The sequence below is a fragment of the Bactrocera neohumeralis genome, chromosome 5, assembly GCF_024586455.1.
Source record: "Bactrocera neohumeralis isolate Rockhampton chromosome 5, APGP_CSIRO_Bneo_wtdbg2-racon-allhic-juicebox.fasta_v2, whole genome shotgun sequence".
Classification (NCBI taxonomy): domain Eukaryota; kingdom Metazoa; phylum Arthropoda; class Insecta; order Diptera; family Tephritidae; genus Bactrocera; species Bactrocera neohumeralis.
This window is the reverse complement of record NC_065922.1, coordinates 69,796,419-69,823,227: the sequence shown is the minus strand read 5'-3', so window position 1 is coordinate 69,823,227 and position 26,809 is coordinate 69,796,419. Positions and strand designations below refer to the sequence as shown.

Here is a 26,809-nt window from a genome sequence, read left to right as displayed (position 1 = left end):
GTTTTGCAAAGACCGCAAAAAGTGAGGTTAACATTCCTCTTCGATTCATCGATATCAAAATCGATATTAACAAAGTTAGAAAACATTTTTTTCTCCGCTATGTTGTGCATAAAAGCCATTTATATGATTTTTTTTTTAATAAATTTTTAATCGATAAATTTTTAATTGATACATTTTTAAACGATAAATTTTTTATCGATAAATTTTTCGAACTGTTGACAATCGCAATCTTGGCTTTATTTTTAAATTTTATTGTTTGATATTTCAAGCAGTTTTGTAAAGTCCACAAAAAGTTATGTTAATATTAATCGATAAAGAAATACGGATTCGGAAAAAAATAAAATTTATTTAGATATTTGATTAATCGATACATTTTTCGGACTGAAAACAATCATATTTTTGGCTTTATTTTACCCTTTGTTCTGATATTTGAAGCAGCTTTGCAAACAGTAATTTAACTTAATATGCTTCCTCGATAAATCGATAAAGTTATCGGAATTCGGTAAACGAATTTTTTCAGTACCTCTGTGCAAGAAAATTCACTAAACTCTTTTGCTTGGATTAAAATTTATTTCTATAATCGATTAATCGATAAATTTATCGACTTATTAATAATTGTCATTAATCGATAAAGCTATCGGAATTCGGAATAAAGTTTGCTAAACTCTAATGTTAAGTTTAAAATTTAATTCGATATTCGAAAAATCGTTAAATTTATCGATTTGTTTAAAATTATCATTCAATAAAATTTTTTGCCGCAACCTTGTTCTTAATGAGTTTTAATATTAAATGGCAATAGCATATACTTTCAGATAGATCATGGAAATACTTTGGGTTCAACTCTTCTCTCTTTGCGAGCCTCTTGTTTATATTTCAATTCCAAAAATAAATTAAACTGGTCAAAGCCTTGTACATTTCTATACCCTAGCAGCTCAACGGACGCTGGTAGCAAATTTAATAGGTTAATATCTTATGATGGATGAAAGCATTTAGGACCTACTTGTGGACTATCTGGCCTAACAGTTCCATATTTGCTTGGTTTTCAATTTTATTGGATACAGACAGAGCTTATAGCTGGTAGTTAGCTGATAAGAAATAACTAATAGTTATGTTTTATGACGCTGATGCATCAAGTATTATAATCACGGTCCTCAAAAGGTCCAATAATCTATTTGAAAGGTTAAGAATCATTTCTAATCCTATATCTTAAATTTTTGTAGATTATTCTCTTATTGAGATTGCTATATCAGATCAGATCATATGATGTAATAAGACCTCCTTAGTAACTCTGAATTGAGAGCACTTGGAAAATGTAGGTGAACATGACTACCATGCCCTATTTTCCTTCGTTTTTTGCTGTATCCTGTATCGACTTATATCCACTATAGGCAATCACAAAATCATCAAATATTTTCCATTTAATTTCACAGTTGTGTCTATTTTCTTCGACTAAAGGTTTAATCTACTATGTTAACTTGTCGGCCCCACAGCGCATTCCTTCTAATTTGTTTTTCCTATTTCAGTGATTCCTTTTTCTCAATTTGGCGACGTGAATTCAGACTTTTCCTTTATATTTTCGCTCAGTTGCTATATAAAGTTTAATCCTTTCTAATGTTTTGTTGAGCCATTTTTATTAGCTCTTCAGTCTTCGCTCTTTCGGTTGTTCAAGCAGCTTGGCGCTCGCAGTTGAGTTCCTCGCCTGCTCGGCCAGCTCAATTTTCCATTCATTGTCGTGTTTGCATTGAAGCATATTTTTTTCGTTGGCCCACTAATTGGCCGCGAAAGTAATTGAAAGAATTTTTTAATAATGAATGCAGTCGAGTGAAGTTAGTTAAATTAGAAACTTTTGGTATTGTGGAGTGTATCTTCTTACCGATTTTGCAGAAGGTTTGAGGAGTTCACGCATTCTCAGCTCTGCGCTTCAAAGAGGGTAGATTGAGTGATGAACTATGATGGGAAGATAAGAGAGGTCATAGTAGCTTGAGTCTCGCCGAAATATGAAAGAATTAACTTGTAATCTTTATCAATGAATGGAACGAAATCAAGCAGTATTAAAGCTTTGAAGGGATATCTTCTTTGGGTTCTCTCACTCTCAAAAAAAATCAGGGCCGTTGAAAGGAGACGGGAGAAGAATGTAGTCAAAAAAATTGAAACCTTGAAATCCGAATGTTCTAAAATTGTAGCAATTTATTTAGAAGTTTTGCCCCACAGCGCCACTGGTTTCTGTTGCCTTAAGCTTTCCAAGCCACATTTCCCATATTGGCCCATTACCCTAAATAAAAAATTGTTCGTCAGCGCTATCTCTTAGCAAATGTTCAGTTATACCATGTCATGGACGCCTTGTAAGGCTTCAGTTATCTCATGTCATGGATGCCTTGTAAGGGAAGCCCCGAAAAAGAATGTTGGATCGAAAAGATCGCAGAACGTGTGGATTTGAAGGAAATCAAAATACATATGTGATTTTTGTCTTTCTTTTGTGTATATACGTAAAGCTAAATTCAAGGTCGTTACAAAAGCTAGCCTCTCTGTAATATTTATCATGTGTTTGTTTCTAAGACCTGAAGGGAAATCAATTTCTCATATTTGGTTATATGATATCAGACGGTTGCTCTGTTCAAAGCTCGAGTTTTCAAGGATGGTTTCAGCAAAGGCAGTCGATAGCACGCAAACGTATTTCCATGTCCGGAGTTCAGGAAGCATCAAGAGACATAATACGATTTTCTATTCTGCGGGTTGGGTTTGTTAATAAGTTTTTCTAAAAAGCAGTTCGCAGAAATTTTGTCGGGTTAGAGCTTTCAGTAGTTTAAGGACGTAGGGAAGTGGTAGAGGACGTAAATTTTCATAAGGTCAGTTTTCTCGGAAAAAAGAAACCAAGTTTTATCAAAAAGTTTAATGTTAAGTGAATACCTACAGGGGTCATCGTTGCACTTATTGTTGGATTAAGCTAATGCACAGAAAGATCGTAGATACTCGTATTAATATACATAAAAAGTTCTTCCTTGAGGCATCAGTGACATTGCCGCGTGTTTCTTAGTCATGATGGTTATTTACTTTCAATCGTTATTCGAATCACTTATTAACAGTGTAATTAAGAAACAGATCTCTATCTTTCTATTTATTTTATGTCGCCCCCAGCTCCGACAAATATAATCGTATAGTTTAACATTGCGAACTCCAGAAGTCGTAAGAAAGTTCCAAAAGCTACAAATATACTAGCAACCCACCAGTTACCGCCCCATTCAAATATTTCCTCAGAATAATACGAAATATTCTCTTAAAATATTTTTACTTCCACAGTTTAAAGAACACTCAGCCAAAAAACTCATGAACTCGGTTCCGAGGCGTTTATTTTTCCACACTTGAAGCGACAGCAGCTGGCGCAGCGCTACAGACACCATCGCTGCTAAGTGCTTGGTCGAGTGGCAGAGTGTGTGCCGCTGTCTATATGTACAAGCGCGCTACTTGGAAATGCGCAGCGTACCACCACATAGAGCTTCATGTGCATATGTATGTCTCGTATTTTATGCATGAATCTGAGTATAGTTTTTTTTGTTTTTGTTTTTGAAGCATACTTCAGTTCAATGCATATGCAAATATTTACGCTAACAAGTGCGAGTAAACATTTTGCGCTGTCCAGAAGGTTAAAACTTGAAGGGGTACAAATACTGGACAGCGAGATTCGCTTGTGGCATATGTGAAATGAGCAGCGAGGCGGCGAGTATATAAAAGTTTAAGAAGTGGACTTCACTTAGTATAGTAACTCTGGAGTTGTGTGCTTATAAACGCATCGGATGGTCAACTAGAGGACGGACTGCATCAAAGACCGGCTTGCAGCCCTATTTGAGGAAATCCAACGCGTCCCCTTTTACACTCATTTTTTATTAACTACACTTTCCCGAAGCCACAACCGTTCAATCTGTCTTTCCTTTTCAGCTGCTCATCGCCTGCTTGGCCTTGACATACTCAGCGCTACGTTCGAACGCATGCTAACAAGCTCTCACTACCTGTTTTACCCTACGTATTTTGCTTGCATTAAAAATACCCGCGTCTACGCTATTTAATATGAAAATAGGAATTTACATTCGTCGCATTGCGCATTTTTCTCGTTTTCTCGTAATTCAGACATACAAATGCACGCACCTTCGAGCTCAGGGGCGGGTTAAAGTATGTGCCGTACAGCGACATGTGAGTAGTTTCGCAGGTATGCAGACATTTATGCAGGAGAAGTAGAATGTAGTTGATAAAAACTGAGACAAGCTGAACCGGAACGAACAGAATATACCAAAATTTAACTCAGCCAACTGTATATCTCATCAGAGGTTTCCTTCGGTCGAATGAATGTAATGCTAAATTTTTGACTCCATTTAATGAGGATAGATAATTATTTCTGCCTGAGAATTGGTTAAATAGAGAGAGCAAAGTACCCTCTGGTTGATATCTGGCCTCTTTAGTTGACAACAAAGATATTAGGTTGAAGCAGGACAGATCGTAAGGTCAATCCCAATCGATTAAGAATAACACAGCCAGACTTAAGAACTGTTTGGCTCAATATCAAAGGTACGCGCTTAAGCTCTTAAGCTTAAGTTTCGCAAAAGCAAGCAGAATGAAGAGGTTTAGAGATAACATTGAGCCAAATGCCAGATAAGCAAAGATCCCTCATCAAATTTTGCTTATATTGTATCTGGTGTCGTGAATAATTGTGAAGAAATACATATAAACATTGGTCAGTTCTGGTTACATAAACCTGACAGTCTTGAGAAGTGAAGCCTTAACTCATATGTCGACTTTTCAGTCAGCGAGGCCTTTAGTTGAATAGACTTCTTGAAAATATCCACAGATTTACGGTACAGGTGAGAATTTAAGAGTAAACATTTCAACCATTTCTAATTGTTTGAGAATGTACAGATGACTGGATTGAAACATCTGAAGAAGATGTCTTGCCTTTGCTCGGTGCTTTAGTCTCTTAGCATAGAGAAAATGGTAAATCTATCAATTCGAAAAATCGCACTAAAGAGCCAGAGACCAGTCATTGTCACTTATCATATATCATTATCATTATGTATAGCCTTTGGACAGTGATTTAGTTCCTTACCATACAGAAAAATTAAATCTTTCAGACGAATGCTACAAACCGAAAAATCGCTGTACTGAGACAGAGACCAGTTATTGCCACCTATCATACTATAAATGACAGCTATAGCGGATGTTAATATGATCAATTAAGATAAATATGCAGAGAAGTAGACATGAATTATAGACTGAAAGAGCTCCTTTCCTTCTGGCCGGCTTTAACTAGAACTTGTCTTAGATACCTAGGAGTTTCGCAATTCAAGGAACTAGGTGACATATCAAAATTAGATATCAATTCGCTCTTAAAGTTCCCGTCGTCGGCTTGTAAGACTTCAAGTCAAATTGAACTGAACTTCTATCTGGCATTACCAAGGACTAACAGGTCTATATATGGCGTGACAGCCGGCCATTATAACCTATCCGCAGTTCAAGAAACTAGGTAACTTACCAAGTCTCTTTTAAAGTTTTAAAAAAATGTCGTCGACTTGTAAGACTTTAACTCAAATTAAACTGATCTTCCAACTGACGTGGCCGCCGCCCTTTATAACCTAACCTAACCTATAACTTCCCGTGTATACATTTCGAAAATTATAATTATCATTTACTTATGTTGACCTCTTCTTTAACTAAATGTCTTTATATAAAAACCGAGAGACTAGATCATATACATATATGCAGACAAACAGACGGACCGACGGTTAGACAGATGGAGAGGGCTTAAACGTCTCAGCTCATCATGGTGATCATTTACATATATATATATTTTATAACATTTCCAATGTTTACTTCAGGGTATTACAAACTTTGTGGCAAATTTTATATACCCTGTTCAGGGTAGAAAAAATATTGGGTACCTAAGTACAGATTAAGAGGGTATAAGGTTTGTCATTTGTCACTTTCCTTTAGAGAAATATATATGTAGGTTTTAACTAGTTCGAATATGTTTAAATACAATTAATAACAAGCTTCTGTTGGAAAATATGTATGTCAACATGACTCAAAAATCATATACTAGTTGTCATTCGTCACCTGTTCCTGTCATTAGTCATATTTCTATTAAACAATACAACTTTTCTGTTTTCCTATAGTAAAGCTTTTATATTACTGTACACACTTAGCAATATAAGCAAATTTAGTCAACTACGCGGCTGTCAGTTGTCATCTTTCATAGCTGTCATTTGAAGAGGAAGGTTCTGTTTTATTCAAAAGTCTCTAGATGTAATTACCATATAAGCAAAAAATATGTCAACATGACTAAAAAATCATATACTAGTTGTCATTCGTCAGCTGTCACCTGTCATAAGTCATATTTCTATAATACAATACAAGTTGTCCGTTTCCCTATATTAAACTCTTACCGATATAAGTTAATTTAATTACGTGGCTGTAAGGTGACATCTTTCATAGCTGTCATTTGAAGAGGAAAGTTTTGATGGAATGATTAGTTTCTAGATATAATTACCATATTATTTAGCTGGCTTTTGTTGCCACTTTCTTCAAATTAGAGATCTGAACCAACGAATTTTGTACCAACTGTCAGTAGGCATGCATTTTTATATGTTATGAGCTGTCATTTGTCATACATCTTCATTTATTTATCAGTATTGTGTCTAATGTACTAAGTTTGAGCATTAGCTCTCTGGTCTAAAATGATATATTTAATACATAGTAAATATATTTGCGTTGAAAAATCTTACTTTAAGTCAACAATAAATAAATCCAGTTCAGTCAGCTGTCACTTGTCATGCTAAATTTTTCTAACTCTCTCAGTAAGCAGTTGGCACTAGAACACTTCGAACCGTCAACGTATTTACTTACCAAATTATCAGCTTAATAAAGAAAATATTCGTCTGTATCTACTAACGGGAATAATTTAAGGACATGCTGAGGACGTATCATGAGCTAAGCCTTATTTTTATTTTCGCTCGCAAATTTCATGGCTTTTAATTAAAATGTGGTTGCGAAACGAGCACTAAAAGGGCATTAAGCATGTCTTTTTCTTACGACTAATGACAAAATCATTGTTTTTATTTGTTGGCTGTGCAAGCCTGTGTCCTTGATGCCACGCATGTCAACCTTCCAACAGCCTCAACTGCTTGCCATATCAGCAAACGCCTTTACGCTCTACATTGCCATATGCTTGTGCCTTTAACACTTTCTCTAAACCACACACACCCACACTTATGTTCATATACGCACTCATGTTTGCCTTTATTATCCTTTGTCATTATCCTTGCGCATTCAGCTTGTCATGTGCAGCATCTCTTCCGTCACTGCTTCGTCTTTGTCTTCGTCTTCGTCTTCATCTTCTTTTTCTCATTCGATTTCGCTGTTTATTTTGCCTTAAATGCTTTATCTTGTTTCGCATTTTTTCACTGCGCACCCACAGCGCTGCTTGAATGCGCCTTAAAGGCGGCAACACATCTTTGACATTTAACAATTTCACACATCACACATACACACTCTCATACTTCCGTTTACACTATGACTTTTGCTTTCGCCTTGCCTTTGCCTATACCTTTGACATGTTTATTCGCGCGCATTTTACTTATGCCTTTGCCCGCTTATTCATTTATTTCACCACACTCTCGCATGGTTTGTCGCGCACACAGCGACTTGATCTGCTTCTCTTGCAGCAAGCCTGCGGCTTTTGTTCTTATTCTTTGCTGTCTCACTTTGTTTTTGTGATTTGCGGTTGGTGTTTTTTTAATTATAGATTTCAGTGGTTTTCACTTTTTTCCTGTGCGATTTTCCTTTTCCATGCCTACGATCTTTTCTCACATAGCTATTGGGGGCCTTGAATGTCTTAAATATCTATGGAAAAATTTAAATTCGTTTGAATAGTTTAAATGCACTAAAATCTCCCAAAGAATATTTAGTTTCCATAAATTTCAATCCCCGTTTGCTGTTAATTCGTATGATCTGCGGCTTCGTGATATTCGAGCTTATAAAGCACGTGAATTTGCGGATTAATTCTTTCTGGTTCTAATAAAAATTAATATTATCTCAAATGTAATCAAACATCGTCAGGGATTCACGTCCATATACTTCAATTCAGTTTGAAGACATTCACAATCATAATCCTCCTTGAAAATTGCAGTCCAAAGGCGCACCGTTGGCTCGGCCACAATCCGAATTCAGTAATCCGATTATCTTCTTCTATGTATGCATGTTATATAGACAGCTGTATTCGAAGACCTGTGTTCAGAAGCAGCGACCTCTTACAAATAATAATATTTGTAGATAATTACACGACCTTAAGTCTATTCTCTACTTTCCTGCATCAGTAGCGATTTGATCTCATAGGCAGAGATTGCTTTAAGTGCCGCTTGACTGTCGCTAAGAATGGTTCGTTGCGATAGCTGCGTGAAATTTATCTCTACGCACCGACTTCCGCTTGAAAAATGGTCGAAAAACTTACCATAGGTATGGAGAGTTTTGTGTGTGGTCCTGTTACTGCTGCACCAATTCCCTCCGATGTTTTCGAGCCGTCGGTGTACCACTTGGTTGTACTATCTCCAAGCAGTAGCTCGAGAGTGGTATCATACCACTCAGCCTTGCAGCGAAAGCTGCAGTTTATTCTTTTGGTAATGCGGATTATGTCCAAAGTCTTGCAAAAAACTCAGCGGCTTGAGGAAATCGAAAGCAATATTAAATCAATATTGCCCTACTTGTACTTATATTTCAACCAAAAATGTGCTCAGTAATATACAAAAGGTCCAAATAAAATTACTCAATCCATATTTATGAAATGAATTCGCAAAAAAAGTTTTTTTTTACCACAAAACACTAATCCCCCAAAAACAAAGCTTGAGCGCCCGAAAATAATTAGCATCAGATGACTCCGAACAATGGGCAAATTATTTTGAAAAGGGGCATGATCGATGGCCCGTCTAAACTCTATATTTCGAGGTTCCCTACTTTTTTAAGAACATTCTTTGTCATTTATTTTTTGAAGTTTATCTCCATCAAATGGTTGCCGTAGCAACGCCTCATGTGGTCCATTCGTTGGGTCCAGTTTTCGATTACGCGTTCGAGCATTACGCCTGGTAACTGACGAATGACACGCGTGATGTTTTGCTCCAAGGCCTGAAACGAATCGGGATTGTCCACATAGCCATTAGGCTTTTCATGTCCCCACAGGAAAAAGTCTAACGGTGTAATATCACACGATCGACTGGCCCAAAACGTGAAATTATCTGCTCACAGAAGTGTTCTCTCAATAAATTCATTGATTAATGCGATGTGTGGAAATTAGCGCCGTCTTTTGGACACCAAATGTCGTTGAGATCACTAGCTCCAATTTTAGGCATCAAATAGTCGGTTATCATGGCTCGACAACGGTCACCATTGACGGTTACGTTCTCACCGGCATCATTCTTGAAAAAAATACGGACCAATGATTCCACCGGTGTACAAAACATACCAAACCCTTGTTTTTCTGGGATGAAATAGTAGCTCTTCAATCACTTCAGGTTGCTCTTCGTCTTAAATGCGACAATTTTATTTGTTTACACACCCATTGCTTCAGAAGTAGGCCTCATCGCTGAAAACTTGGCTCGAAAACGTCGGATCTTCTTGGAACTTTTCAAGAACCCATAGAGCGAGGCGATGTCGCCTGAAAAGATCGAGCTGCATTTTTGGTTCCTTTTCCAAAATAGTATTTGGAACTAGATTTCAAGTAGAGTTGTTATAACTGTCTTCCAATACTTATAGCAACACTTCAACTTACCAGAACGTCAAGGTTTAACCTTTTTCCATACTTACGACTTTACTAATACTTATTAAATTCAGGGACCTACCTCAACACAGCTGAGCATAAAACGGCTAATACAAATTGAAAATTATATTTCTTACCACGAAAGAGCAAAACTGCATCCCAGACATTTACTCACTGTTCAGAGTTCATTTAAACCGAAAGGGGAAAGTGAGTTGTGGTGAAATTTCTGAAACTGCAAATTCCTATACATAAAAATTTCAACATAAATTATTTCCCCTATCTAAAAAGGTTGATTCAACATTTCTCCTGTTACCTGTGGTGATAAATTTATATATTTTCTTGATTGTGGTGGGTTTCTCCAGATACCTATGGTGAAAATATATATGTTTTTTTTGTTTGTGGTAGGTTCGGCACAATGTTAATTTCTCCTTCCTCAAAGCTTGCAATAAAACTCTCACGAAGGTACATTTTGTTCACCCCGTTAAACAATTCACCTCAAATTTGAAGCAAATGCATCGTGCACACTGCTCTTTTTTGACATACCAGCAACAATTCACCTCGACCGGAAGTTCATTGCGACCCGGCAAGCGCAAATCTCGCCACCGAGCACACAACTTCGTGCACAAGGTCAGTGCTGCTGCTCTCTAACTCACCATGCGTTCATTTTAGCCGCGCAATGTGAGCACACGAAGAGCGACGAAGAGCACAACTAGCACGAGTGCGATTTTCACCAAACTAACGGTTAACATGTGGGCACACAAACACACACAGACACACCTGCAATTGGCGTTGGGGTTGCGCGGCCGCCTGCCAAGCGCTGCCGACGAGCGTGTTAGTCGTGCGATGAACGTCAGTGACGGTTCACTTGCGGGCGGTGCAAAATTGACGTTGACGGGCGAATATAGTGCTGATTGCGCGCGTGTATTGACACATATAACAGTACTATTTTGTTTGTTTGTCAAACAAATTTGTTGTTTTGCTCATCTGCGGCCAGACAGACGGTGCGTTGGCAAGCAAAGTGATATTGTTTGGTAGCCGAAACAAGTTTATTCGTGCATTTTGTATAAAATAAATGTAATTCATTGAAAAATAAGTGGCGTGTAAGCACACAAAACTAGTGTTGTGCATAATTTAATGTTGAGCTGCGTTTAGTAGTTGCAAAATATCGATAAATTCGGCGGTGAAGCCACAAGACGGCGTGTGTATGTGGCGAAAGGTGTGTGTAAGCAGTGAAAAACGTGAAAACTAGGAAAATAAGTGAAATTCGTGGCATAATTTTGGCAAGCAAATGAAATACATCTAAACAAAAATTTTAGCATATTCGAAAGCTGAGAATTTTATGCAATATAAAATGCAACAACAACATTAAAAAGCAACAAACAAAATATTTAAAATTCAGTAAGAGAAGGAGCTTCAGCTTTAAACAGTGGTTAGTTCATTGATTAAATATATATAATTTTTTTTTTTAAGAAAAGAAGTCGTATATTTTATTTTTTCAATAAAACTTATAGACACTATATTTTTATATAAAAAAAAAATATTGAATTTATGTAGAAAATTTTTGGATGAAAAACATAACAGTTTAGATAATGTATCGTCACCTATAAAGCAAAATAACGTAACAACACTTTTCATAAGGGGGTATTCTGGTCTAGAAGCATGAATTTCAGGTAATTTTTAAAGTGTCGTAAAAAAAAGGCAATTAATATTTTTAGTATCAATTTTTTTATTAGTTATTTGTTAATTTTAGAAGAGTACAGAAAAAAATTAAAAACTAAAAAAAGTAAAAAATTTCAAAAATTATGAGCTGACGAAGTGGGGGGTCTCTAAAAATTTCCACGTGACCATACCCATGATTTCAACCCTCCTAGTTATCTGAAACCAAACAAAAAAAGATTATTAATCTAGAATAATGTCGCAATGGCCGGAACTACGGAAAAGTGGGAAAAAATTTTTTCACAAAATGGCGACTGCCTGAAAAAAAAAAGTTTTTTTAGATCACTTTTTCTGACTATTCGAATTTTTTAAAAATAATAAAAATAAAAATTTGGGGATGGGGCTAGTTCCAACCATAGACAAGCCTATAAAGAAGACTCTATAAAAATTTCAAGTAAATCGGTGTAGTAGAACCTGAGAAATCGTGGGTATCGTTCCGAAAAAGTCAGTTTTGAGAAAAACGCGTTTAAAGTTTCGCGTAAAGTCTTTTGTTCGATTAGTTGCGGTCGAACCAGTTTGGATGCCGGGTCAGAAAAATGCCTATATCTCCGAAAATAATTTGAATTTTGAAAAATCCTCTTGTACACTTATTCTTGAATAGTTGAAAATATAAAAAAAATTCGATTTTTTTAAATTTCTAGACCCTTAAAATTTTGCTCAATTTTTTTTAATATTTTCGGTTTCTACAAAATGTCTGTGATACTCTGAAAGAGTTCATAAAATACATTTTCCTTCTGAATCAATTTAATCAAATAAATTTTCTTGCTGTTTTATTAAATTTATGCTTGGAAAATATTCTCAATTTGCTTTCATAAACGATTTTGTAAAAAGCCATATAACATTATTTTATGTTAAATTAATCGGAAGAGAATATAAGTATTTTGAAAAATAGTTTAGATAGAGAATTATATACCCCGATTTTTATACAACTTTTAGAACCAAATTTGTATCAAATTGTTTATATAGTTAGAATTTAAAAAATATAATATAATTTTGATACTAGAAAGTTTATAAAAAAAAAACTTTAAAACACCAAAAAGACAATAAATTCGGCTATAATACCTTTCTATATACAAAAGATTCCTTTCAAGAAATTTTTTTGTCAGTTTGTATGACACGATTTGTCAACACACCCAATAACCCATGCCAATTTGACGTAGCTATCTCTTGAAATGAAAAATTTTCCATACGGCACTGGATTCCGATCATTCAATTCACATGGCAGCTATGTATATGCTATTGTGTACCGATATAAACAGTTTATTTGGAGAATGTACCGTGACCTTAGAAAATAATTCATGCAAAATTTCATGCAGATATCTTGTCAACTAAAAAAACCTTTTATCAAAGGACTTGAGTTAGTCAGTTTGTATGTCAGCTGTATGCTAAAGTTGTCCTATATCAACAGCTCCGACAAATGAGCAATTTCTTGAAGAGAAAGAATGTGTGAAAAATTTTGGACCCATAACGTCTGAGTATATATAAATATATATTTTATTGGGTTTACGACGTTTATGAGTAGCACAAGGTGTACGTGTTTGAAATGAGCCTTTTTTTTGTGAAAATGAAATACTAATTTTGAATGGAAAAGTCCAAAAAAAAATATTTTCGAAGTATTCACACTTGCCTTATACACATTTCGACTACCCCGCTGACAATTTGTGGATACCATGTCAATAGAAATGTTCGCCTTTTGAAGCAAACCAATCAGACACACAATTTTCGCCTTCGGTGCTACTCAGCCAATGCGTGTCCCATCGATGAAAACAAATGGTAAACTGAAGGGGCTAATACGACGGGTGAACACGGCGGGTGAACACGGCGGGTGAACACGGCGGGTGAGTTAACAGCTTCCAGCCAAGTACTTCGATTGTATGCGGATCCGATTTTGCTTTGTGTGCAGATACATCGAAGTGTAACAGAACTACTTTGCCGTGTTCTGGTCCATTCTGGTCGTTTTTTCATCAATATATGGTTCAAATTGATCATTTGTTGTTTGTAGCGATTAGTATTAACAGTTTCAGAAGCTCATTAAACTTCATATCTTTCTGATCCCACCAAACACAGACCATTGCCTACTTACCGAATCGATCTCTTTTTGCAGTCGATGTTGATGATTGTCGCGGATTAACCTATGATTTTCTTCGTTTAGGGTTCTTAAAATAAATCCATTTTTCATCGCCAAATTGGATGCAAAACTGATTTTCTTTCGTGTCTTTGAAGCAAAATTATACAAGTGTTTTTTGGTTTTCCATTCGTCTTTCATTCAATTCATGTGTATGCGGTGTGGACAAAGACACTTTTGGATCTTTCTTTTTTCTTTGCTTTCAGCAGATCATCACTTTTCGGTACAAAATTTGACACTGCCAACACAATGAAAAAATATGATGTTGTTTTTGGAATGACTGTAAGGTTATTGAATATGTTTCACAGATGTGATGCCAACCAAACAAAAAAAAAATTATGGATCGTTCACTATAAATGTTTCCTACCAACACATTTGTATCTTCATTTAAAATTAAAATTTATTGCTAATAATCTAAGAGCATGAAAATGTATAAAATTTTTGGTTTACATAATTTTTAGTCAAACATATCTAATTCACAATTTATTTTTTAATATTTATGCAAAAAAATTTTCATTACTTGCTAATTTTATTATCAACTTTATTTTGTTACATTTGTATGATCAATTTCATAGACTGCTTAATTAATAAAAATTAATGCATATGCTTTTTAGTAATATGATACTTTAATATTTCATAAAAAATTGCTAATATCGCAAATTAAATTTTACAACAAAGCTTTAATTTTTTCCACGCATTTTTTCTATTAAACCAAAAAACGTGCGAAATTAAATTAAATTTTTCGTAATTAGTTTGCCTGTTAAAATTAAGCGTATTAATCCTCACTGCCAACCAAAAGCCAACGTTTCACTCTCACGTACGCGTCTACAGCTACCCACACACACATATACATACGCACCCAAACACAGACATGCCTTCATTGGCAAATATTCCAGCTTTGTGGCCACAAACGTTCGAACAACAAAGCAAATTAATAACAAACACTATGACATGGCGTAGTTTGTTTATACAGCAACAACAACAAAAACAATAACAATAACAATCAAACATGAGCAAAGTGTGCGCTAAAAACAACAAAAACAATAGCAGCCAGGAACGTAGCAGAAACCCAAACAAATAATTAATTAGTCAATGTAACGGCAAGAAAATAGGAAAACGTGCTTAAAATAACAATTGGCAATAAAACGGAGTGAGAGTGAGCGAGGCGGAGAAAAGAGCGTATTAATATAAATTGAATATTTGAGAAGTTGTAAGGAGTGTAGAAAGTTTATTGCAAAGGGAAAGCAAAGAAGAGTTGGGGATGAAAAAAAATTCTAGAATATTTAATACTATATAAACATAAATAAAATTATAAAGGAAGATAGATAAATATAAAAATTTAAATCAAAATAAAATAAAAATATTTTTGAAAAAAAGATTTAAATAATTAAAATAAATTAATTAAAATTACAAAAAAATAAACAAAAATTAAAATTTTTAAATTAAAACAAAAAAATCATTAAGAAATATTAATAAAAAATTTTAACTTAAAAATTTTTAATAAAAAAAATTTCCGAAACTTAAAAATATATAAAAATCCAAAAGAAAAGCACAAAAAAAATTAAATAAAAAACATTATTTAAATTAAAAAAGATAAAAAAAATTTATAATTGAAATAATTTTTTTTTTTTTAATTTTAGAAAATTTTATATACATAATTCTTCTTCTTCTTTACCGACACCGCTTACGCGATTATAGCCGATTATATACATAATTAACCTTTATGGGTTAATTTACACTTATAAAAAATTTCAAAAAATATAAAAATTTGTAAATAAAAAAAACTCAAAAATCAGAAATATTAACAAAACAATAAGTAAATTAAAAAATATTACATAAACATATATAAAAACAAACAATCAAATACGAAAAAAACCAATATAAATATTTTTTGTATTAAAAAAATTATACTAAGAAAAATATTTATTGCGACTTAACAAAAACGAAAATTAAAAATTTTATAATATGTCAATATCAAGAATTAAAGAATTATTAAAATAAAAATTGTACACCAAAAAATTTTTTTTAATTTTCAATTGAGCAATTCACAACCTGTCGTAAAGCATCGTAAAATCGTAAAATTATAAAAAAACAAATGTAAAAATTTATAATTTTACGATTTTACGATGCTTTACGACAGGTTGTGAATTGAACAAATATGTAAATAAATAATTTAATTTAATTTTTTTAATTTTATTTTAAGTTTTAAATATGTAAATAATATATTTAAATTAAAAAACAATTTAAATAAATAAAATTATTATTATTGAGGCAGAAAATATATAATATTTAAAAATTAAAACATAATTCAAGAAAAATTGTGTTCCAACCAAATTTTTTTTTTAACTTTAAATATAAAATTAATTTAAATTAAAAAAATAAAACAAAAAGTTCAATTTGATTTTCAATATATTAAAAAAATATTTAGAAGAGAAAGAAAGAAATCTTGATATGAAAAAATATAAAATATTTAAAAACCAAAAGTAAATTTTAGAAAATTATAAATAAAATGTACGATAAATTAGTAATAAATTGAAATTGAATTTAATAGATTTAAAAAAAATAAAAAACTTATTTAAAATTTGAAAAAAATATAACATATGAAAATAGGAATAAACCAAAACCATTAATAGGAAATTTTAAAAATATCTTAAAATTAAACTAAATAATAATTTTAGTTAAAAAAAAATTTAAAAAATTAAATAAAAGCAAAAAATTTAGTGTTCAAAAGCACAACAAATATTAAAAAAATTTTGAATATTAATTTAATATTTAAAAAGCCCAAAATACAATTTATTAGCTCATTAACTTAACTATTAAAAAAAATAAAATAAAAAGTAATAATTGGAGATGAAAAGAAGTTTTAAACAAATTTTGACTTTTGAACAATAAAATTCCAAAAATTTGTTATACAAATACATTACATATTACAAAACTTAACCACTTAAAAAATGACTATTTGCCAAATAAATATATAATAGCCACCAAATAGGCAACAGAAACTCATAAAATCCAAAGCTTACACTCCGCTAAATAAATACGGGCGATCTTTTGCCATTTCACAGTTCAGCTCACTGGCTTATTATCCCTTAAAAGGTGCATTCACTCAAAAGTAAACGGTCCTTTATTTGCGGAAGTCACATGCCCGTTAGGTTCATAGCAAAGCGCTATTCATCTTTGACCTTTTCATTTTCGCTTCAGAGCGTAAAAGCTTAGCAGGAATTAATTAAAAATTGAAAAATTAAGTGTCTATTTTTACATTTTTGGGTGTGGTCAAATATATCATTGCTTACAGAATAAATGCGGATATGCAAAGTGATATTTTATTCGAGTTTTCATTAATAAAAAAGTAATTATTAGAGAAATTTTGTATATATTCAATATTTATCTATCATTTTCATGGAATTGTGAATTGACTAGGCCTTAACCGTGGATTTTATTATATTTTCTAATACTAATAAAAGAAAACCCACTACCGTTCAAATGGTAGTAAGTGAGAAATACAACGCAAGGTCGTAGGGTTCATTCTAACCAATGGATCTCTCTTGGAAAGCTGTAAAGGTTGGTCGTTTCTGTTACTCAAAAAACTCCTAAAAATTTATCACCAGTTCCTTATAGACCCTCGAAGCATTTTGACCTTACCACAATTTTTTTAAGTCCGTTTATGTCAATTTCTGTTACTTCACAAGGTCCACCTAAGGCTTGTCTACCAAAATATTTCAATCTCATTTGGGAAAAATCCTTCGATTTCCTCCATACATCTTTGATAAAGAGTGTACGGCAGAATATTTCGCCGTATCGCGTGTGAACCATGAATAACACCTCCAATTGCAGAAAGATTGAATTTTCTTATGGCATATAGTTCAAAGAACTTCTTCCATTTCATTCATTCTAGACGAGAAGAATGTTATAGTTGTAAAATTCCTGGTTGTTGACCAGCACTATCCGAGCTCTCGGTAGGTTCATAGGTCCAGCGATAGATAACAAGAAAACAACGGAGTAGCCACTCGCTTCTAAACGGACACAGTTGAGATAAAGGTAGCTTTCCCAGCAAGCTCATCGTGTTTTCTTTAAACGAACACTCAAACAAGTCTATTACGGATGAAGCTTGATGCTATTGCTAAAGAGGTCATGAAATCCTTAACAAGTTTCGAGCGCGCAGTTGCACTTTGTAGCAATACATCAACTACAACCTTGATGACAGCTACCGCCGCTTAAAAGACGCTACAGTGATCTGGTAGTCTGTATTAAGAGTTGATGGAGAACTTCGGACAAGAACTCCTCATCTCACTCTCCCTCTTAAAATTCGATCAATGCGCGAGAAAGTTCACTACAAGTCTTCTTCAAAGGTTTTGCCTCGCCCTATAATACCTCCCAGGTGTGTGATTAGAGCAGAGATCACCGGGATAAGGATAAACGTTACCGTTATATAGATTGTCGGGAATGCTAACGAAGTAGTGCAGAATTTCAGTGTGTTCATGCTCGGGACCTCTCATATAACCAACAAACGCTCCTCTAAGTCTCATAAGAGCCTTCGCCGCAGTTACAATACCAAAACGGCCTGAAAGTTTTTAATACTGTCAAAAGCAGCGTCGAAATCAACAAATAGGTGGTGTATGTCGATCCTTTTTTCACGGCTCTTTTCCAAGAATTGGCATATGGTGAATATCTGGTTAGTCAGATTTTTCAGGCCTAAAGCCAAACTGATAAAGTCCAATCAGTTTGTTGACGGTCTTTCATTCATTACACTCGATAAAACCTAATATGCGATGTTCATGAAGCTTATCCCACGATAGCTGGCACAGATTGTGAGGTCTCTCTTTTTATGGATTTGGCAAAGCACACTTAAATTGTCGGCCATGCTTACGTACGAAGAAGCTATTGCATGCTCCTTATCAGTACTTCGCCAGCGTATTTGAATAGATCGGCCGATCGATTTGTTGTTCTTCAGATGGGTAATTGCTTTTCGAACCTCTTCAATGATCGGTGGTCCATCATCATCCATTAAGGGATCGGGTTCATCATTTAAATGTGTTATGAGAAGTGTTTCCTCCATAATTTCAGTATGCTCTGGGCATCAGTCACTAGATCACCCCGGATTCTATAAGAGTATGATCCGGTCTTGAAACCTTCTGTTAGTCGCCGCATCTTTTCATAGAAATTTCGACCATTACCTCTCTCGGCCAGCAATCAACATAAGATATCAAGTCTTTCTTAAGGTTCGACGTCTTGACTGTTGAATAATTGATCTCGATTTAAACTGTATCACCAACTGGCATTATTGAGGACGCGAAGTGCATAACTTGTTTATTTTTTGCAATGTTGTTTACTTTATTTTTTATCTATATATGAGATGAGTCTTGTTTATAAAGAAGCAATGCCAAAGTAAAATTTCAGAAGCAAGCTTCCTTTATAGATTGATGTCCCAACTCTTTTTATTTACATATACAAACTCAAAGTGGCATCTTTCCACAAAAATCATATGAAAGAAATTGTTTTGTTAAATTTAATAATTTTTCCAGCAACCCCACACACACACACATAAACAAACGTCTAACCTCTTGACCCTCTTTCATATTTTTACAGCTACCGGAATGCGCGAGAGACTCTCTGGGGCAACTAGTTAAATGTGGTAGATCGCACAAACAACCAAGAAAAACAAAATTAAAACGTTTATCAAAGTATCAGTGCACAAAAAGTGAGGTTAAGGCCATAACGGCAATTTACAAACAGCTGTGCGCCCTAAATGAAGTTGACAAAGTTGTTATTGGCCGACCAGTGTTTGCTTGACTAAATGGTATCAAAGCAGCTCTAACCCAAATATAAATAAGGCACAGATTTCAGATAAAAAAATCTGAAAAATAAATATCTTTGAGCGCAGTACGCGGTTGTGGGCGCTCATCATGAATAAAATTTCAAGTGCAAAGAAGAACAAACAAAATTTGTTATAATCCACGAAAAGAAAACTAAAATTTGTATGCGACCTTTTCTGCTGCCCGCCACACCTACCTTAGTGGCTTGGCGACGCCCACAAAGTATTAAAACCACTCTAACGGTAACTATAAATATGTATATACGCAACAACAACAACTTCTAAAAAAACAACTAGTGACAAAGTGCGTGGCAAAGAAGTCGAAAAAAGTGTGAAAAAAAGTTCGAAAAAAGTGCGAAAAAGAAAAATTGCCGAAAAAACCGAGTGGCCGTCGAGCAAAGTGAAGAAAATACCGACGAAAGTGCAAAAGGAAGCGGATGACAGCAATTGCGATAAAGTGACAATGAAAATTTTTTCTCGCCGTAATGGCTATGAAAGCGCACAAATTCACATTACAACAACTAAAACAACAATAGCCGGGCCAGCAGACACAACGGACACGCCTCGAAGCTGCAAGTGCCGACCACTGCCGCGCGCCGCTGTCTAAAATGGATGATTTATAAGGTACATTAACTTGCATATTTTTAGGCGTTAAGGCAAAAGTCACAGACTGACATGGCAACAGCCATGACCATTACCGTTATGACCGAAATGACCACGTATACGCGCCGTAGGCGTTCGTGTCGTGCACACAACATGCTTAACACACACATATATATACAGATAACGGTACATTCATACACACTACTGTCAACTAAAATCCGCCCTGCACGTAACATTATGTCGAAATTCATTTGGTTCAGTTGCTTTGTCTGTTAGCATTGATGGCAACCGGCGTTACAACGCATAAACACCAAGGTCACGCACATCTTTTAGCCCTTAATGTTTAGCATTATTTACAAATGACGGCATGACATGACAGCTGACAGGTCATGCATTGACTGTGGCATGTGGCAAAAGTGAATGGCGTACAATTCTACAAATGAAGAAAAAAAATAGATACTCGTAAACGCAACTACTTAGCGCCTATCCACGGGCAGCACAGTCCAAGCTAATGGCTTAACTAGTATTGTATATGAGAGGGCTTACTTTTTGACTGGAGGTCTCTTTTTTTGTGAAAGAGAAATGAAAATTAGCGCTAGTTATTACTACTCATTTACTGTAGCATTGTGTGGGACTTGAGATCTCCTTGCGTGCCTCCATTATGGCGGTTGACATCCAAGAAGATGTTAGAACTATGAGTTGGTCCATTATCTCGAATAGGAAGTCCGATATGACAACCTTTTCTCTGATCTATAAGTTTCAGTAACTTTAAAAAATATTTCTCTTTAGACTTTAATATAAAAACTTTAGGGATGTTTAACTTTTTTCAAGCTTTCCTACTTGTTTTGCTAACCTGCTCTTTGCTTTGTTGACAAAGTCTTCATCAATTTCGAAATTTGTCTGTTCTGAAAGTCCTAAGGTCATAGTTTCTCCTCTAAAAAGTCCTCATCGCTTTCGAAATTTGTCACTTCCGAAAGACTCATACTATTTCTTCATTGACAAAGTCTTCATCAATTTCGAAATTTGTCTGTTTTGAAAGTCCTAAGATCATAGTGTCTCCTCTAAAAATGTATGTCATATTGTTTTGGATGCTTCCTTGATCCAATCAATCGATCGCCGAAGATTGCAACATCTTATAATTGTCTTTATCCTTATGAATTCCGAGGCTTTCGAATATGTTCCAATTTCGGCTTACATAGTTATCTCCATAAGGTCGAAACTGGCTCACTTTTTCTTGCATTTCTACAAAACCGCCTCATCACGAGTTCAATATAGCACCTCGCATTACCTAGAGCAATGTAATCCATAGATCCATAACCCTATCTCGCCTGCTTCACTTCTACAGTGGTACCATTAACTTACTAAAAGTTGCTTCTACCAAAATTTTTTCTTGAAGTCAATACCTGACAGTACCGGTTCTGAACTTAGTCCTTGCACAAATTTCTACATGGTGTGACTCGAAGAACTCCCTTCCCTTTTATAATATTACTTTTCAAGTAACACGGAGAGTTTAGCCATTATTTTCATGCTCGAAGACTTTGAAGAAACTAGAATAAATGAAATCTGAAACTGTGAACTGCCCGAAAGACTCAAGTTCGAGCTTATGAAACCAAACTTAAATTTCTGAAGTCCCTAAAGCTTTCTGTATCGCGGATACTTATAATTATTAGTTTCGACTCCTAAAAAGAGGTTAGTTAGAGTTTGTTTACAGGCTCAACGACTTTGTTGAAGCTCGGCTGACGACATGTGGAACTTTGGACAGTACAAAAGAACTGAAGTTCCAGTTTATGAGACCATTTTAGACTTTCTAAAGTCATCTATATCTAGGTATATAAAAAACAGATGGCTTGTATCGTATATCGCACGCGATCGTATAAATCTAGATGATATAGTTAATTAGCTTTTTTATTTAATTTCCGGTGTTTCATTGAATCGTCTTTAAAGACCTAAGTGACATAGTGGAATAGGTGATATTTATCTGAAGTCCTCTTTGTGTGAATTTTTTTTATGAGTGTGAGAAAACCACTCATATTGAATACAGCTACCGGGTCTGAGAAAAGCAAGAGAGATAAATATCACATTCAGCTATTCCACTTCTAATTACCTGTTTAGCCATATCCCAAGCTTTCTCGGCATACATTTGTTTGCTGAACTCATTGCCATTTTACTAAATAGCCTTCTTAAGCAATTTTTATAATTTTTTTTTTAATATTGTGGTTATGTCAAAGAAACCTTTGAGTTCTTTGATTTTTTCACTCATCTTATTTTTTGTACGTCCGCACTTCTCACACAGCTTATGCAATTCCAGGAAAATATAAATACTGTAATATTACATTTCAAAGCTTTTGTGTTACGATTAATGACCTTCCACGAAACAATTTACTAAATTCTGGTTCTAAAAAAATTATATTTAAATACATTTATGTACTATTTTAGTGTTATTATATATTATGTACTAGCATTAAATGCATAAAAAACACTTCAAAACTACTTTGCCCCGAAAGGCCAACAACATTAAACCCCCAAAATATAGTTGTTTATACGAAAAAGCTTTAAAAAGTATTACTAAGAAATGAATAGCATTTAAATCTGAATCAAGTAGTGTATATTTCATTCATCACACACATTTACGCAGACAAACATTCGCACAAGAAAATGTGTGCTTGAGAATTTTTTGAATTAATGTGTGGAAATTACTAGGGCGTACACGAAAACAAGCCGAGAAATGGTGCTGACATAAATACTTATTCAGAGAGAGCGAGAGTGGGAGAGAAAAAAACTTGTAAAAGAAATTGCGTGAGTGCGTTTGTTTGGAAGATGTTTTTCATGTGCTTTAATTTCTATAGCAACATGCGCAACGGTTAAGGACAATATAAAGAATAAGATAACGTATAGAAATTTACAGTTTTTTTTTGTATGCCTGCTTACATTTTATTTTTTATGTTTAATTTCCAAAAATGTTTATTTAAAAAATAGTTTGTGGCAACCCTGTTTAAAAATTCTTTATGCGTATAGTGCTTACAATTGCATACACTTTGTTTGAAACTCACATTTGAATATCAAATCCAACAACTGATACTACCAAATAAATGTAAATATATTAAATTGTGAATATTTTGCTAAATGGCAACCTTAGTGCGGCTTACAATATAGAATTTAGAAAAATTAACACTTTAATTATAGCATTTTGTATGTTTTCTGCGTAAAATTACATAAAAAATAAATATATTCTTAAAGTAGTGTTAATATTTTCATAGAGTTGCCACATCTATAGCATTTAGATAGAATTTTTTTGATATAACCATTAGTTTAGGTTAGTCTTGTACGCTAATGAGCCACGCATAGGCCACTTTTGGTCCTTTTCTATACAAGATGGAGTTCAGTTGCGAGATCCATGAGGAGTACAGTTAGTCATCCCTTAGGAAGCCTGCGATTGACGCAAATTTTAACAGATTCTGTGGTCTTACTATTGATACCTCCACCAGTATATCATATATCATGGAGACTTACAGCGTATTCTTGCCAATACGGGACAAGTGCACAAGAGATGCTCCATTGTTTAACTGGTTCTTTTCTCTAAACATTTCCTTTAGGCTTCTGTATCTGTCAGCCCATTCGATCATTTTCCTACAGTCTCTTCTATCGAGTGCCATCAGGAATTTTGTGTACTTCTGATCTATCTTTTTGCACATGATTTTTGTAGATTTGCATCCAGGTAGCTCTTTCCATCTAGTTATGGTTTTCAATACCATGGTTTCCCAATGTAGATCACGTTTTAGGGTGTTAGCTGTACACCGTTATTGGTAATTTCGACCACTATTTCATTACCCTTGATGCCTTTGTGGCCTGGCACCCAGAAGAAGCGAAGTTGCGTGCTTCTGGCAACACTTTCCACTGCTGCGCTGCTTCCCAAGGCACTTCTGGACGATATGCAATACAGGTTACTGCCTTGATTGCTGCTTGGCTGTCTACGTAGATGTTGGCTCTAGAATCGCCAGCAGATTCATTGCAGGCTGACGAGAAAAGTTGTAATCCGTCCGTCCGTCTGTACGTGCAAGCTGTAGCTTGAGCAAAAATTTATAACTTGATGAAACTTGGTATGTGAGTTCCTTAGTGTAAAAAAATTACGAGCCATTAACCGCTCGCTAAGATATAAAATTGTAATTTCGCTCAGGAGCAGTAGCAAGGGTACCTGTGGCTAAAAAGTTTGGAAAAAGTGGGCTTGGCCCCGCCCTCCAATAAGCTTAATCTACATGTCTCCTTGACTAATAAAGCTACATAGAATAAGCAATTCACCCAGCAAAAAATAGTATATGAAATCCTACTGACAGTGTGAAAATGAATGAAATCGGAAGATGACCCCTCTCACTCCCCTTATAACGGTACTGTTAAAAACCACTAAGTGGCATTTTTTTTATTTTTCTGATAATAAAACAAAGTTAAGCAGAGCAAAAAAATTTTTTTCTTCTAAGATTTTAAATATTTTAATGTTTAATTGTTCATTTAAGGTGGCAACTTCTTAAAGTTTTTTTATAATTTTTCTCAGAATGGAACTTGAGAGTTTAATTTTTTATTATGTCCCAAATGTTTATACTGTTTGGTTTTTTCGAATCAGGTGGCAACTTTTCTCTGTAAAGTTTTTCGATTTTTTCTGCAAATAAAATTAAGTATAATACTGCATTTGTAGTGTTTGCATGTTAACATTTTTTAGTGAGTCTTGAATTTTTTAAAAAATCTAAGCTACCTAAATCTTGCATTTTTCGAAATAAGTGGCAACATCTAAATTTTTCTAAAAATAAAACAACTTTTTTCTGATATTAAAAAAAGTTAAGCAGAGTCAAAAGTTTTTTCTTCATAGGTCTTAAGTATTGTACCGCTTAATTTTTCGATTAAGGTGGCAACTTCTTAAAGTTTTTTTTTATAATTTTCCTGAAAATGAAAGTTTAAATTTTGAATTTTTTATTTTTTTTTATCTCAAATATTTATACGGTTTGTTTTTTCGAATAAGGTGGCAACTTTTTTCTGTATATTTTATTTAATAGAGTATATGTTTAATAAGTTTTCTGAAACAAAAATTAACCTTAATCTCTGGCAACTTTTTTAGTTTTTTTTACCATTAAAGAATTTTCTTTCTATATACATATACATATGTGTGTACATATGTATATAGATATTTTTTTATTTTTTTCAACGGCATGTGCTTCCATTCAGCTTCCTCTCATCTCTTTATTCAACTTTACTGCTGCAATTTTCGCTTTTATTTCGCTGCCATTTTCATTTGGACGCGTGAATTGTAATTTCACTTTAATCCTTAGAAATGGCACACGTAAATACATACATACTTGTATATATTTTAAAGGAATGTAGCCGTCGGCTTACATATGTGTTACGTCATCAACGTGAAATAAGTCATAAAAACCACTCGCGGCAAGGCTACAAACACGAGCGCTCAACAGAAAAAAGTTTTTATCCCCACGCTTATCCTTTAATACATAATAAAGTTTACGTGCGCAGCAGCAGGGCAGCAGGGGTAGCGGCAAGAAGTTGTAAGCTGTAAAACAGTTTACTTTATTTAAGTTTATTTCTTGTTTGAAAACTCGACGTGAATATAAAAGCCTACTGACTTATATGCTGTAGCATTAGGGTGTGTTTTTTGTGTATATGTGTGTGTATGTTAACAGTTCTACACATACATACATATATAATTGTGTTGTGGTATGTGTAAAGCAAATTCTTTTTGATTTATGTGCCGCTCTCACTTGTCTACATGACAGTATGTGAAGCTCGCCTCTTCCTTACAAACACAGTCGCACAGAAACTGCCTTGCATGCCTACAATTGCATATTACTTACCTAGCTGAGCTACAATCCTTTGCTTGCATGCCTGGTACTGCGTATTGCTCTATGTTCAAACCACTCACACACTTATAACACACTCACCTATAACTATAGGCACTTGCTCTTTACCTAAGCTCTTCCTTCCTCCACCACTCTCCATCTCTTCAGCTCTCGCTCTCCTTACTACGCCTTCAACTGCTTGCTGCTGCTGCCGCATCTCTATTACAGATTCTTGACTTGTTCGTAACTAAAATTTGAATTTACGAGCCCCACTTGTCCGCTTGATGGAATTTTGAATGTCTACAATCAACTCAGAGTTGCATGCGGAGTTCGAAGGTCGAGTCAAGCGCTTGCGAAAAAGTAGTAAAGCACACAGTTTGCAATGTAGAATACTAGCAGCGCTTACGGTGAATATAAAAATGTACCGTAAATATAATTTTATATGCTTGTATGTGTGAGTGCACTTATTTACTTGTGTGTGCGCGTGTAACGGAAATTAAAATCGGATTTATGCCTGTGTATCAGTTTGTGAAACTTAGCAAGCATTTAAGGCACACTCTATATACTATGTATGTTTATATATATGTATGTATATATATAATATAAGCTTTATTTTTATATATTTATTTTCTATATATATCTACTCATAAATATTTGCTTCAACTACTCTCTTGACCCTTTTACTGTGCAACTCAATGTCCATATATACACATAATCTTCTGCTGCGTCCAAGTTGTAATGCCAGCAACTTAGTGTACAAGCCATAAGCAGCTTGCAACTTGCAAACACTATTTACAAATAACCGAAAGCTACCAGATGCAACTCTGCGCATTTGTGATTGATATTTCAAGTAAAATTTATATATTTCTTTGACCGTTCGCTGCGTTTTCTTAGTTTTCGAAAGCGAGAAATAAAGTTTTTCATCA

General features: G+C 34.4%; 1 protein-coding gene across 2 annotated transcripts in view; it reads left to right on the top strand.

Moving 5' to 3' along the window:
* LOC126758996 (uncharacterized) overlaps positions 1 to 26,809 on the top strand; it is a 332,624-nt gene that overhangs the window by 125,868 nt on the left and 179,947 nt on the right. The window contains exons 1-2 of one of the 2 annotated variants that reach the window (XM_050473509.1): positions 10,645 to 11,219; positions 19,218 to 20,067. The gene's annotated coding sequence lies outside the window, so the exon portion shown is untranslated. Of the gene's footprint in view, positions 1 to 10,644; positions 11,220 to 19,217; positions 20,068 to 26,809 lie in introns of those variants that run through there. The other variant, XM_050473510.1, reaches the window with a different exon arrangement.